The sequence below is a fragment of the Citrus clementina genome, unplaced genomic scaffold, assembly GCF_000493195.1.
Source record: "Citrus clementina cultivar Clemenules unplaced genomic scaffold, Citrus_clementina_v1.0 scaffold_1, whole genome shotgun sequence".
Taxonomy (NCBI): domain Eukaryota; kingdom Viridiplantae; phylum Streptophyta; class Magnoliopsida; order Sapindales; family Rutaceae; genus Citrus; species Citrus x clementina.
In genome coordinates, this window is record NW_006263303.1 from 12,829,221 (window position 1) to 12,844,406 (window position 15,186).

Here is a 15,186-nt window from a genome sequence, read left to right on the forward strand (position 1 = left end):
GAAATTCATCGAGCTCGTCGTTTTCTTGCATAATTTCCTTTACCACAACCAGGCATGTATGCAATACATTTTGGAGGTAACTCACCTGCCGATCGTACTTTCGCCTCGATTAACCAACGGATGTCAGCGGGTATGTTATTCCTCATGAGTAATCGCATGCGTTCGGACCGAGCTTTATAGATCGTAAGGAGGGCATTCTGAGAAAGTGAAGGGAATCGCTTGTGAAGCTTCGCTAGAATCTCGTTTCTGTCCATACTTTCACCTCAGAATATCAGTTATTATGGGAAATTGAAGTAACTGACTTGATTGTCACGGAGTACCGTTATCCGCCACTTCACCGGGGTAACAAACTAAAGCACACAAACAGAAAAACAAATTAAAACACACAAAGAAAATTAAAATTGTCCTCTTATTGAATTTACCTCAAGCTCCAACTGGATGTCGTAAACACTTCTCTTAATGTCTCTGAGTTGGCTTTCTAAACCCTCAACATAGGCTACTAACTCTGGTGGCTGTAGAGCCCAAATGCGATGTGTTTTACAAAATTGAATTTGCCTTTTGAGATGAGTTTTGACACGTTGAAGTGGTTTAAGAATGTTCAAGAGGAACAGTCTAAGTAAGGTACTCATGATTAAAAACGATAAAAGAAAACTTAATAGTTAAACAAACAAACTTATGCAAAAATAATTTCAATTAGCAGAAAAATAATATAAAGAAAGAAAAAAAAATCAAATCAACGAAAAGAGAAAAAAAAATCAATTCAAATCTGGTGGGTCACTCAAATTTATTTCGGTGTCTTCTCCATGTGGTTGGTACTCTAGATATGGCTTTAAACTTTGACTATTAACTTTAAACGTGACACCATTTTTTGGGTCCTTAATTTCAATTGCCCCATGTGGAAAAACAGTATGAACAATAAATGGGCCAGACCAACGAGAGCGTAACTTACCTGGGAATAGGTGCAAGCGAGAATTGAATAAAAGCACTTTCTGACCTGGAGTGAACGATTTTCTCATAATTTGCTTATCATGGAAGACTTTCATTCGTTGCTTGTAAATCTTGGCATTTTCGTATGCATCATTGCGAATTTCTTCAAGTTCTGCCAGCTGTAATCTTCTTTCTGAGCTGGCTTGCTGCATGTCAAAATTGAATTTCTTGATGGCCCAATATGCACGATGTTCGAGTTCCACAGGTAGGTGGCAAGCTTTTCCATACACTAGCCTGTAGGGTAACATCCCAATCGGGGTCTTGAAAGCCGTTCTATATGCCCATAATGCATCATCAAGTCTTAATGACCAATCTTTTCTGTCTGGCCTCACCGTCTTTTCTAATATGTGCTTTATTTCTCAATTGGAGATCTCAACTTGGCCACTGGTTTGCGGATGATACGGAGTCGCCACTTTGTGTGTGATTGAATACTTTGTCAAAAGAGCTTTGAATGCTTTGTTACAAAAGTGGGCACCACCATCACTGATTATTGCTCGAGGGAATCCAAAGCGTGAGACAATATTGCTTTTCAAAAATCCTATCACCACCTTGTGATCATTGGTTCTGCATGGAATTGCTTCTACCCATTTCGATACATAGTCAACAGCAACCAATATATATTGATGGCCAAAAGAAGGAGGAAAGGGTCCCATGAAGTCGATACCCCATACATCAAAAATCTCAACCACTAAAATTGGATTTAGTGGCATCATGTTACTTCGTGTAATGCTCCCCATTCATTGACACCTATCACATGAAGAACAAAAAGTATAAGCATCTCGAAATATAATTGGCCAATAAAAACCACATTGTAAAACTTTAGTTGTTGTTTTCTTAGCACTGAAATGGCCTCCACAAGCTTGTTCATGGCAGAATGAAAGAATATTCTGAATTTTATTTTCTGGGACACATCGTCTAACAATTTGATCAGCACAATACTTGAACAAATACGGGTCATCCCAAAAGAAATTCTTTATCTCTGCAAAGAATTTAGTCTTGTCTTGCTTGGTCTAATACTCTGGAAGTTTACCTGTAACAAGATAATTAACTATATCAGCATACCAAGGTAATACTTCCACACTCATCAATTGTTCATCTGGAAATGACTCATTCAATGGTAATGATTCTGTAATTATGTCAAAATGGAGACGAGAGAGGTGGTCCGCCACGACATTTTCTGTGCCTTTCTTATCTTTGAATTCCAAGTCGAACTTCTGCAAAAATAACACCCAACGAATTAGTCTGGCTTTTGCATCTTTCTTTGTGAGAAGATATTTAAGAGCAGCATGATCTGTGAATACAATTATTTTACAACCAATGAGATAGGATCGAAAATTTTCCAATGCAAACACTACTGCTAGCATTTCTTTTTCAGTAGTTGAATAGTTCAACTGTGCATCATTTAATGTCATACTAGCATAGTAAATAACATGGAGAATTCGATCAACTCTTTGTCCTAATATTACTCCTACTGCATAATCAGATGCATCACACATGGGCTCAAATGGTAAGCTCCAATTTGGGGGCTGAATGATGGGTGATGATGTCAACAACTGTTTTAACTTTTTAAATGCCACAAGACATGAATCATTAAAGATAAAAGGTACATCCTTAACAAGTAAATTGCATAAGGGTCTAGAAACTTTACTAAAATCTTTAATGAAACGTCTATAGAAACCAGCATGCCCAAGGAAAGATCTTACTTCTCTGACTGTTTTGGGTGGAGGAAGATTAGAAATGAGATCCACCTTGGCTTTGTCAACCTCAATACTTTTGCTCGAAATGATGTGACCGAGAACAATACCTTGTTTTACCATAAAATGACACTTCTTCCAATTTAAGACCAAGTTCTTCTCGATACATCTCTGTAGAACTAGTGTTAGATGATGTAAACATTGATCAAACGAGTCACCAAAGACAGAAAAATCATCCATAAAGACTTCAAGGAATCGTTCAACCATATCAGAAAAAATGCTCAACATGCATCGTTGAAATGTAGCAGGTGCATTACATAATCCAAATGGCATTCTCCTATATGCAAATGTGACAAAAGGGCAAGTGAAAGTAGTTTTCTCTTGATGTTTTGGTGTTATGAGAATCTGATTATATCCTGAGTAGCCATCTAGGAAGCAATAAACTCATGGCTTGCCAATCTATCAAGCATTTGATCAATAAATGGTAAAGGAAAATGGTCTTTACGTGTGACGGAATTCAACTTTCTATAATCAATGCATACACGCCATCCTGTAGTTACTCTAGTGGGTACTAATTCATTATCAATATTCGTAACTATTGTGACTCTTGATTTTTTGGGGATAACTTGCACAGGACTGACCCATGAACTATCAGAAATTGGGTAAATGATACCTGCATCTAATAGCTTAAGGACTTCTGTTCTAACAACTTCTTTCATATTAGGATTTAACCGACGTTGCATTTCCCTAGTAGATTTAGCATTTTCATCGAGGTGAATGTAATGCATGCAGTCTACTGGATTTATACCTTTTATGTCTGCTATGGTCCATCATAATGTTCCTTTGTGCTCTTTTAAAACATCCAACAACTTACCTTTTTGTTCGTCATTTAGGGATGATGATATGATTACCGGTAGAGTACTTTCTTCTCCCAAAAATGTATATTCCAATGTGTTGGGTAATGGTTTGAGCTCGAGTTTCGGTGGTGATTCTGATGATGGGATGAGTTTCTTCTCTGATGGTGCTAGTTGCTCAACTCTTGACTTCTATTTATTAGTGTCCATGGATGGTGCTGAGTCAAGTAAGGCATTGACCGCATCGACTGATATGTCAATATCAAAATCAAAACCAAAGTGAGTTAAACATGTTTGTAAAGGATCATCACTAAGGTTTGAAACAAAAGTATCATCAACTAGTGCTTCAATTAAATCAACATTCACAATTTCATCATCTGCATTGTGAGGTTGTTTGGCAATGTTGAAATGTTCAGTTCCATAGTCATATTGCCGAAGGACAACTGCATATTTTCAGTCTTGCATTGAATGTGAGCATCCACAGTTGCCAAGAAAGGTCGGCCTAGAATAATGGGGATGTGCTTCCTTGAATCCTGTATTGGTTGAGTGTCAATTACAATGAAATCAACAGGAAAATAAAACTTGTCTACCTGGATAAGCACGTCCTCCACAATACCACGAGGTATTTTCGTGGACGGATCTGCGAGTTGTAACACCACTGGAGTTGGGTGTAATTCTCCCAGTCCAAGTTTCACAAACACTGAATAAGGCAACAAATTTACACTAGCTCCTAAATCCAACAAAGCATTCTCAATTGTGTGGTTCCCTATACTACATGAGATAATGGGGGAGCCTGGGTCTTTGCATTTTAAAGGAATTTTATGTTGGAGTATAGAACTAACGTTTTCTGTTAAAAATGCCTTCTTTTGAACATGCATATTTCTCTTTTTAGTATAAAGGTCTTTAAGAAACTTGGCATAAGATGAAACTTGTTTAATAGCATCAAGCAAAGGGATGTTAACACTTACCTGTTTGAAGATTTCAAGAATCTCACCTGTGGATTTTTCCTTTTTTCCTTTAGCTAACCTCTAAGGAAATGGAGCCTTGGGAACATATTCTTGTGGGTTGGTTTCTTCTTTCTCCTTCGGTGATGAGTCCTCAACATTCATAGGTACAATTTGATTTTCTTTTGTCACCGGCATCTCCACTTTGTTGTCGACTTCTTTTCCTTTTCGGAAGGTCATTACTGCTTTGACCTCTCCATGCTACTGTGGTGAACTGGTACTTGCTTCATTCACTCCTTTAGGATTAGGCACTGGTTGACTTGGAAATTTGCCTTTCAAGAATCTCACCTGTGGATTTTTCCTTTTTTCCTTTAGCTAACCTCTGAGGAAATGGAGCCTTGGGAACATATTCTTGTGGGTTGGTTTCTTCTTTCTCCTTCGGTGATGAGTCCTCAACATTCATAGGTACAATTTGATTTTCTTTTGTCACCGGCATCTCCACTTTGTTGTCGACTTCTTTTCCTTTTCGGAAGGTCATTACTGCTTTGACCTCTCCATGCTACTGTGGTGAACTGGTACTTGCTTCATTCACTCCTTTAGGATTAGGCACTGGTTGACTTGGAAATTTGCCTTTCTCAACAGTCATTGCCAAGGTCTAAACTGAAGAAGCAAGTTGTCCCACTATCTTTTCGAGGCTTGAAACTGATTGGGCTTGTGAATTGAAGTCTGCTCTCAACTCATTTCGTAGTCCATCAATGGTACGGTTCTGTTGCTCAATCGTAGAGTGAGTAAGATTCTTGAGGTTCTAGAATGAATCCTCCCATGGTCTGGGTTGAGAGTAGTTCTGGTTCTGATTGTATGGTCTAAATAGTAGCTGAGAGGCTTGAGAAACTTGAGGAATTGGTTGCATTGGTGGAGCTGGAGCTGCTGGTCCATTCTGTTGGAATCCTTGAGACCATGAAAAATTGGGGTGATCTCTCCATCCAGGGTTATATGTGTTGGAGTATGGGTTATAATTTGATGGCTTTCTCATTACACCTATGGCATTGACTTGATCTGAGTATGAGTCATGGTCATGTGGTTCTGTTGATTTAGCAGTCGATAACGATGCTATTTGTCGAGCAAGACCTTCAACCATCTCCTTGACTTCTTTGATTCCCGAAGTTGACTCGCCAATTTGAACCTCATTTACTCCCTTAATTCTTCTAGTATTCCGGAGTGATCGACTCCGTTGTTGGGAATTATCCACTTGTCGCTGGAAGAATTCCCAAATCTCTAATGCACTTTTTGACATTAGCTCTCCTCCACTTGTTGCCTTTAGCCATTCTTGCACATTCGGTAGTAATCCCTCCAAAAAGTATTGACATTGGTGCCATTTCTCATACCCATGATGTGGACACTTCAAGAGTAGCCCATTGAATCGCTCCCATGTTTCGAAAAATTGCTCGTCCTCTCTTTGGGTAAACTCTGAAATTTCTTTGCGAATAGCATTGGTTTTATGCACTGGGAAATATTTATTCAAAAATTTAGTTACCATTTGTTCCCATGATGAAATGCTATTAGCAGGCAAAGTATTTAACCATGAACGAGCTCTATCCTTTAAAGAAAATGGGAATAATCTGAGTTTAACATCATCGTCTGAAAAATTTTCATATTTAAATGTTTGACAAATGGCATGAAAATCATTCAGATGATTATATGGGTCCTTATTTTTTAAGCCATAGAATGTGGGGAGACAATTTAGCACACTAGGTTTTAGTTCAAAACTTCTAGCAGCTACATTTGGGTATCTTATGCATGATGTGCTCAAATTAGCTAAGGGACTAAAATAGTCCTTAAATGGTCTCTCTTGTGGTGCTTGTAAATCCATTCCAAATTTATTTTTAATGTGCTTTTGTGTGCGAAGTGTTTTTTCTAGCTCAAGATCTATAGGTTCAAGATTAGGAAATAATGACCTACGACCATGCATGCAAAACAAATAAAATAAAAATAAAGATGGGAACAAAACAAATAAAAATAAAGAAGAGGGAGAAATTACAATACTAACCTTATTGCGCTATTATAACCTTTCTATAAAAATACACAAAAATAAATACGTGAAATAATTAATACGATAAACAAAAAAAAATACAAAGAAAAATAAATTGAAAATTAAATTACAGAATTTTAAAGAAGAGAAAAAGAAAAAAAATACTAACCTTTAAATGTAGATTCACTTTTTTTTTTCTTTTTTTTTAAGAAAAAAAATATAAGAAAACAATTTAAATGGAATTATTCACAAAAATTAATTTTATGAATTAAAATTACTTACCTCCCCGGCAACGGCACCGAAAACTTGTTGTGCAAATTTTAATGTACTCGTAAGCGCATGAATCTATTGTAGTATAGATCAATGGTGACGAGTGTCGATCCCACGAGGAGGTGGATTTTAATTGTGTGTAGAATTAATTTTGTAAATGGGTGATTGGATTTGTGGTGGAAATGATTTGGAATATGCTAAAACTTAAATTAAAATGGCGAGAATATATTCTAAAATTGGACTTGCAATGGCGAGAATAAATTGAAGAGAAATCTATTGAAATGACGTACTTGAGTATCTGGATCCGTATCAACATGCATCATGGGCTAAATAATCCTTATTAATGCCAATTAAATCATGAGGGGGGAATCCACACCTCATGAACCACGCTCTAATCAATATGGTGCTAAGGGCTTATCGTGCCAAATAATAATAACCTTGTACTAGAGGGCCGGTGAAACCAAGGCGGTACTAGACAAGATTAGTATTATTTGTCGACGAGAAGTCAAAACATCCACAAAAACTAGAGGGGAAGAGAAAATAAATTTACCAAATTAAGCCCATGACACATGTTGAGACTTCACCTTCAACCCAAGCTTGAAAGAAAATTAGCCACTCATAATTGAACTAGGGGCAAAATGGGAATTTATTAAAATACGAAGAAAATACAGATGGAGAGGGAATTACAGAAAATGGGTCCCAAAAATGGATTCAGAGATATCAAATTAGGGGGGAGAGGCCCCCTTTTTATAGATACATTGAGTAAATCATGGCCATTGGATTAAAAACAGTTTGGACTCTCAGGATTGCGCCACGTCATCAGTCAACAGTACGCGGTTTGACCACGTGGATGAACAGTAACACGGTTTGACCTGGATGAACAGTAACGCAGTTTGACCCGGATGAACAGTAACGCGGTTTGGTTGAAAATAATCCTGTGTGATGCATGTACCGTACGCGAGATTTTTCGTCCACTGATATGCTGCCACGTCACCATCAACAGTCTATAAGAATTTTAGCCCAACAGGATCGTGACACCTCATCAGTCAATGCCACATCATCGGTCAATGCCATGTCATCGATCCGTCTATGTGAACAATGTCGTGAACAGTGTCGTATACAGTACCGTACATGTGAATAGTACCGTACATGTGAACAATGCCATTTTTCTTTTTATGCTCCTCCTAAGGTTTTCGACCGTCTTGAGTTCAAAAGTGATGTCCGTTTTGCCATCTGATCTCTCGTTTATTGTGAAATGACTACGATGCCCCTAAAATACATAAAATACTTAATTAAAATAAAACAAACAGAATTAAATCAAAAGATGGTTAAATTCATAAAAGTAAATGTGTTAGTAAGACTTGAAATGTAAAATGATGGTTTTTTCCTTTATAAATATGCATTTTAACACTCAACAGTGAGCACAAATAAAAAGCTTTTTCGCTGTGGAAGGAATGAAATAGTTTTTTATTGTATGGTTAAGAAATGTGATAAAGCTATCATAAAAGTTATTGACATTTAACAAACCAATGGGTTTATGGTGAATGTGCAGGTGGACTCAAGATGCTAATGTGATAAGTGCCTTTAGAGTTGCAAGATCTCCTGGCAGGAAAATAAAAGCATTAGCATGATTAAGTATTTCAGTTATTCTTTCTTGCATACCTGAGACGACTAACTCTTCTCCAATCGGTAAGTCAGACAAACTACCCAAAGGTTTTAGGGCTCTTGGGATGATGCCTAACACTTGGCTTTCTCTGACAAAAGCAGCTTCTGAGACCAATTTTGATAACCCTTGGTTACCTCCTCCATACACCAAGTGTAATTTTGTCTCAGCTATACTTCGACCAAGATCTATGGCTGCCTCAATGAACTCTTTATGTTTGCCATAGTTAAATCCAGAAAGCACACAAATGTTCTTGAATTGTTTATTGGGAGTAGCTGTCATTGTGATACTTCTAAAAAATAATTTGTGAGTGCTTAACAAAAAGTTATATTTAAGAATCTTGGTGATAGTGGGTTATAGCTGTGTATGAGGTAGCATGTCAATGTCAATTAACGCGTAAAGCACATAGCTCGCGAGTCAAAAAGGAAACAGTAAAAAGAAAAAGAAACAATGATAAAATAAAATTATTAAAGACAATAATGCAAATGATAAAACAACAGTGAAATACAATAACGGTGAAGTAAAAGGATATTTACAGGTAGTTGCAACTGTGGCTCACATCTTCCTCTGATTTTACGTCCAGAAACGGCTTGAACACCCTCTATGGGTCGAGGATAGGCTTCCCATCCAGTTTTTTTATAAACTGGCAAATATGGTCGTTTATAGTCAGATTCCCGAGACTATATTGTGCATGCTCTTTCTGGAATAATGGTTATAACTGAAGAATCGCTCCTTACATATATCCACTGGGATACGTTTCAAGAGATAAAAAAATATCATCCAATAACTCCTTATTCAAGCAATCCCTAATGAATTGAATCTTATCTTCCCTCTTATCAAACACCATTCCTAAATAACATAGTTTTTTTATCGCAACTCATTATGGCACACTTATGACGAGCAACAGAAATTGCTCGAGCTCTTCGTTTTCTTGCATCATTTCCTTTACCACAACCAGGCATGTATGCAATAAATTTTGGAGGTAACGCACCTGCCAATCGTACTTTAGCCTCGATTAACCAACGGATGTCAGCAGGTATGTTATTTCTCATAAGCAATCGCATGTGTTTGAACCGAGCTTTATAGATTGTAAGGAGGGCATTCTGAGGAAGTGAAGGGAATCGATTGTGAAGTTTTGCTAGAATCTCGTTTTTGTCCATACCTTCGCCTCAAAATATCAGTTATTATGGGAAACTGAAGTAACCGACTTGATTGTCACGGAGTACTCTTATCTGCCACTTCCCCGGGGTAACAAACTAAAGCACACAATCAAAGAAAAACAAACTAAAGCACACAATCAAAGAAAAACAAACTAAAGCACACAATCAAAGAAAAACAAACTAAAACACATAAAGAAAATTACAATCGTTCTCTTATTGAATTTTCCTCAAGCTCCAACTGGATGTTGTAGACACTTCTCTCAATATCTCTGAGTTGGCTTTCTAAATCCTCAATATAGGATACTAACTCTGGTGGTTGTAGAGCCCAAATACGATGTGTTTTACAAAATCGAATCTGCCTTTTAAGATGAGATTTTACACGTTGAAGTGGTCTAAGAATATCCAAGAGGAACTGTTTGGCTATGGCACTCATGATTAACAATAATAAGAGAAACCTTAATGGTTAAACAAACACACTTATACAAAAATAATTTCAATTAGCAAAAGAATAATAAAAAGAAAGAAAAAAAAATCAAATCACCGAAAAGAAAGAAAAAACTCAATTCAAATCTGGTGGATCACTCAAATTTATTTCGGTGTCCTCTCCATGTGGTTGGTACTCTAGATATGGCTTTAATCTTTAAACGTGACACCATTCTTTGGGTCCTTAATTTCAATTGCCCCATGTGGAAAAACAGTATGAACAATAAAGGGGCCAAACCATTGAGAGTGTAACTTACCTGGGAATAGGTGCAAGCGAGAATTGAATAAAAGCACTTTCTGACCTGGAGTGAAAGATTTTCTCATAATTTGCTTGTCATGAAAGACTTTCATTCGCTGCTTGTAAATTTTGGCATTTTCTTATGCATCATTGCGAATTTCTTCAAGTTCTGCCAGTTGTAATCTTCTTTATGAGCTAGTTTGATGCATGTCAAAGTTGAATTTCTTGATGGCCCAATATGCACGATGCTCGAGTTCCACAGGTAGGTGGCAAGCTTTTCCATACACTAGCCTGTAGGGTGACATCCCAATTGGGTCTTGAAAGCCATATGCCCATACTGCATCATCAAGTCTTAATGACCAATATTTTATGTTTGGCCTCACCGTCTTTTCTAATATGTGCTTTATTTCTCAATTAGAGATCTCAACTTGGCCACTGATTTGTGAATGGGGTCGCCACTTTGTGAGTGATTGAATACTTTGTCAAAAGAGTTTTGAATGCTTTGTTACAAAAGTGGGCACCACCATCACTGATTATTGCTCGAGGGAATCCAAAGCGTGAAACAATGTTGCTTTTTAAAAATTTTATCACCACTTTGTGATCATTGGTTCACATGAAGAGCAAAACGTGTAAGCATCTCGAAATATAATTGGCCAATAGAAACCACATTGTAAAACTTTAGTAGCTGTTTTCTTAGCACTGAAATGGCCTTCACAAGCTTGTTCATGGCAAAATGAAAGGATATTCTGAATTTCACTTTCTGGGACACATCGTCTAACAATTTGATCTGCACAATACTTGAACAAATAAGGGTCATCCCAAAAGAAATTCTTTCTTTTTGCAAAAAAAAATTGGCATTGTCTTGCTTAGTCCAATGCTCTGGAAGTTGACCTGTAACAAGATAATTAACTATATCAACATACCACGGTAATACTTCCACACTCATTAATTGTTCATCGGGAAATGACTCATTCAATGTTAATGGTTCTGTAATTGTTTCAAAATGGAGACGAGAGAGATGGCCAGCCACAACATTTTCTGTGCCTTTCTTATCTTTAAATTCCAAGTCAAATTCCTGCAAAAGTAACACCTAGCTTTTGCATCTTTCTTTGTGAGAAGATATTTAAGAGCAGCATGATCTGTGAATATAATTATTTTACAACCAATGAAATAAGATCGAAATTTTTCTAATGCAAATACTACTGCTAGCATTTCTTTTTCAGTAGTTGAATAGTTCAACTGTGCATCATTCAATGTCATACTAGTATAGTAAATAACATGAGAAATTTGATCAACTCTTTGTCCTAAAACTGCTCTTACTGCATAATCATATGCATCACACATGAGCTCAAATGGTAAGTTCTAGTTTGGGGGCTGAATGATGGGTGATGATGTCAACAACTGCTTTAATTTTTCAAATGCCACAAGACATGAATCATCAAAGATAAAAGGTACATCCTTAGCAAGTAGATTGCATAAGGGTCTAGAAACTTTACTAAAATCTTTAATGAAACGTCGATAAAAACCAGCATACCCAAGGAAAGATCTTACTTCTCTGACTGTTTTAGGTGGAGGAAGATTGGAAATGAGATCCACCTTGGCTTTGTCAACCTCAATACCTTTGCTCGAAATGATGTGATCGAGAACAATACCTTGTTTTACCATAAAATGACACTTCTACCAATTTAAGACTAAGTTCTTATCGATACATCTCTGCAGAACTAGTATTAGATGATGTAAGCATTGATCAAATGAATCACCAAAGAAAAAAAAGTCATCCATAAAGACTTCAAGAAATTGTTCAACCATATCAGAAAAAATACTCAATATGCATCGTTGAAATGTAGCAGGTGCATTACATAATCCAAATGGCATCCTCCTATATGCAAAAGTTCTAAAAGGGCAAGTGAAAATAGTTTTCTCTTGATCTTTTGGTGCTATGAAATCTGATTGTATCCTGAGTAGCTATCTAGAAAGTAATAAAATTCATAGTCTGCTAATCTATCAAGCATTTGATCGATAAATGGTATAGGAAAATAGTCTTTACGTGTGACAGAATTCAACTTTCTATAATCAATGCATACACGCCATCATGTAGTCACTCTAGTGGGTACCAATTCATTATCAGCATTGGTAACTACTGTGACTCTTGACTTTTTGGGGACAACTTGTATAGGACTGACCCATGAACTATCAGAAATTGGGTATATGATACATGCGTCTAATAGTTTAAGGACTTCAGTTCTAACAACTTCTTTCATGTTAGGATTTAACCGACGTTGCATTTCCCTAGTAGGTTTAGCATTTTCATCAAGGTGAATGTAATGCATACAGTCTACTGGGTTTATACCTTTAATGTCTGTTATGGTCCATCCTAATGCTCCTTTGTGCTCTTTTAAAACATCCAACAACTTACCTTTTTGTTCGTCATTTAAGGATGATGAGATGATTACCGACAAAGTACTTTCTTCTCCCAAAAATGCATATTCCAAAGTGTTGGGTAATGGTTTGAGCTTGAGTTTTGGTGGTGATTTTGATGATGGGATGAGTTTCTTCTCTGATGATGCTAGTTGTTCAACTCTTGACTTCTATTTATTAGTATCCATAGATGGTGCTGAGTCAAGTAGGGCGTTGACCTCATCCACTGATCTGTCAATATCAAAATCCAAACCAAAGTAAGTTAAGCATATTTGTAAAGGGTCATCACTAAGGTTTGAAAGAAAAGTATTATTAATTATTTCTTCTATTAAATCCACGTCAACAATTTCATCATCTGCATTGTGAGGTTGTTTGGCAATGTTGAAAATGTTTAACTCCATAGTCATGTTGCTAAAGGACAACTGCATATTTCTAGTCCTGCATTGAATGTGAGCATCCGCAGTTGCCAAGAAAGGTCGGCCTAGGATAATGGGGATGTGCTTCCTTGAATCCTGGATTGGTTGAGTGTCAATTACAATGAAATCAACAGGAAAATAAAACTTGTCAACCTGGATAAGCACATCCTCTACAATACCACGAGGTATTTTCGTGGACCGATCTGCAAGTTGTAACACCACTAGAGTTGGGTGTAATTCGCCCAGTCCAAGTTTCACAAACACTAAATAAGGTAACATATTTACACTAGCTCCTAAGTCCAACAAAGTATTCTCAATTGTGTGGTTCCAATGCTACATGAGATAATGGGGGAGCCTGGGTATTTGCATTTAGAGGAATTTTGTGTTGGAGTATAAAACTAACGTTTTCTGTTAAAAAGACATTCTTTTGAACGTGAATATTTCTCTTTTTAGTACAAAGATCTTTAAGAAACTTAGCATAAGATGGCACTTGTTTTATAACAATAACCAAAGGGATGTTAACACTTACCTGTTTGAAGATTTCAAGAATCTCACATGTGGATTTTTCCTTCTTTCCTTTAGCTAACCTCTGAGGAAAAAGAGCTTTGGGAACGTATTCTCGTGGGTTGGTTTATTCTTTCTCTTCTGATGGTGAGTCCTCAACATTCACAGGTACAATTTGATTTTCTTCTTTCACCGGTATCTCGATTTTGTTGTCGACTTCTTTTCTTTTTCGCAAGGTCATGATTGCTTTGAGCTCTCCGGGCTGCTAAGGTGAACTGGTACTTGCTTCATGCACTCCTTTAGGATTAGGCACTGATTGACTTGGAAACTTGTCTTTCTTAACAGTCATTACCAAAGTCCAAACTGAAGAAGCAAGTTGTCCCACCATCTTCTTGAGGCTTGAAACTGATTGGGCTTGTGAGTTGAAGCCTGATCTCATCTCATTTCGTATTTCATCAATAGTGTGGTTCTGTTGTTCAATCGTGGAGTGGGTAACATTCTTGAAATTATGGAGTAAATCCTCCCATGGTCTGGGTTGAGAGTAGTTCTGGTTCTGATTGTATGGTCTAAATGGTAGCTGAGAGGCTTGAGAAACTTGAGGAATTGGTTGCATTGGTGGAGCTGGAGTTGCTGGTCCATTCTGTTGGAATCCTTGAGACCATGAAAAATTTGGGTGGTCTCTCCATCCAGGGTTGTATGTGTTGGAATATGGGTTGTAATTGGATGGTTTTCTCATTACACCTATGGCATTGACTTGATTTGAGTATGAGTTATGGTCATGTAGTTCTGTTGATTTAGCAGTCGTTAACGATGCTATTTGTCGAGAGAGACCTTCAATCATCTCCTTGACTTCTTTGATTCCCGAAGTTGACTCGCCAATGTGAACCTCATTCACTCCCTTAATTCTTTTAGTATTCCCGAGTGATCGACTCCGTTGTTGGGAATTATCTGCTTGTCGCTGGAAGAATTCCTAAATCTCTGATGCACTTTTTGACATTAGCTCTCTTCCGCTTGTTGCCATTAGTCATTCTTGCACATGTGGCAATAATCCCTCCAAGAAGTATTGGCATTTGTGCCATTTCTCGTAACCATGATGTGAACACTTCAAGAGTAGCCCATTGAATCGCTCCCATGTTTCAAAAAACTGCTCATCTTCTCTCTAGGTAAACTCTGAAATTTCTTTGCGAATAGCATTGGTTTTATGCACTGGGAAATATTTATTCAAAAATTTAGTTACCATTTGTTCCCATAATGTAATGCTATTAGCAAGCAAAGTATTTAACCATGAACGAGCTCTATCTTTTAAAGAAAATGAGAATAATCGAAGTTTAACATCATCGTCTGAAAAATTCTCATATTTAAAAGTTTGACAAACAGCATGAAAATCATTCAGATGATTATATGGGTCCTCATTTTCTAAGCCATAGAATGTTGGGAGACAATTTAGCACACTAGGTTTTAGTTCAAAACTCTTAGCAGCTACATTTGGGTATCTTATGCATGATGTGCTCAAATTGGCTAAGGGA

At 37.1% G+C, this 15,186-nt stretch overlaps 2 non-coding genes across 2 annotated transcripts; both read left to right on the forward strand.

Moving 5' to 3' along the window:
• The first annotated feature begins 5,861 nt into the window (after positions 1-5,861).
• LOC112095977 lies at positions 5,862-5,965 on the forward strand. Its single transcript, XR_002904137.1, has one exon. It is a non-coding gene; the product is annotated as a small nucleolar RNA R71 (small nucleolar RNA).
• Positions 5,966-14,746: 8,781 nt separating this feature from the next.
• Positions 14,747-14,849, forward strand: LOC112095969. The gene has a single exon (XR_002904129.1). It is a non-coding gene; the product is annotated as a small nucleolar RNA R71 (small nucleolar RNA).
• Positions 14,850-15,186: the final 337 nt, after the last annotated feature.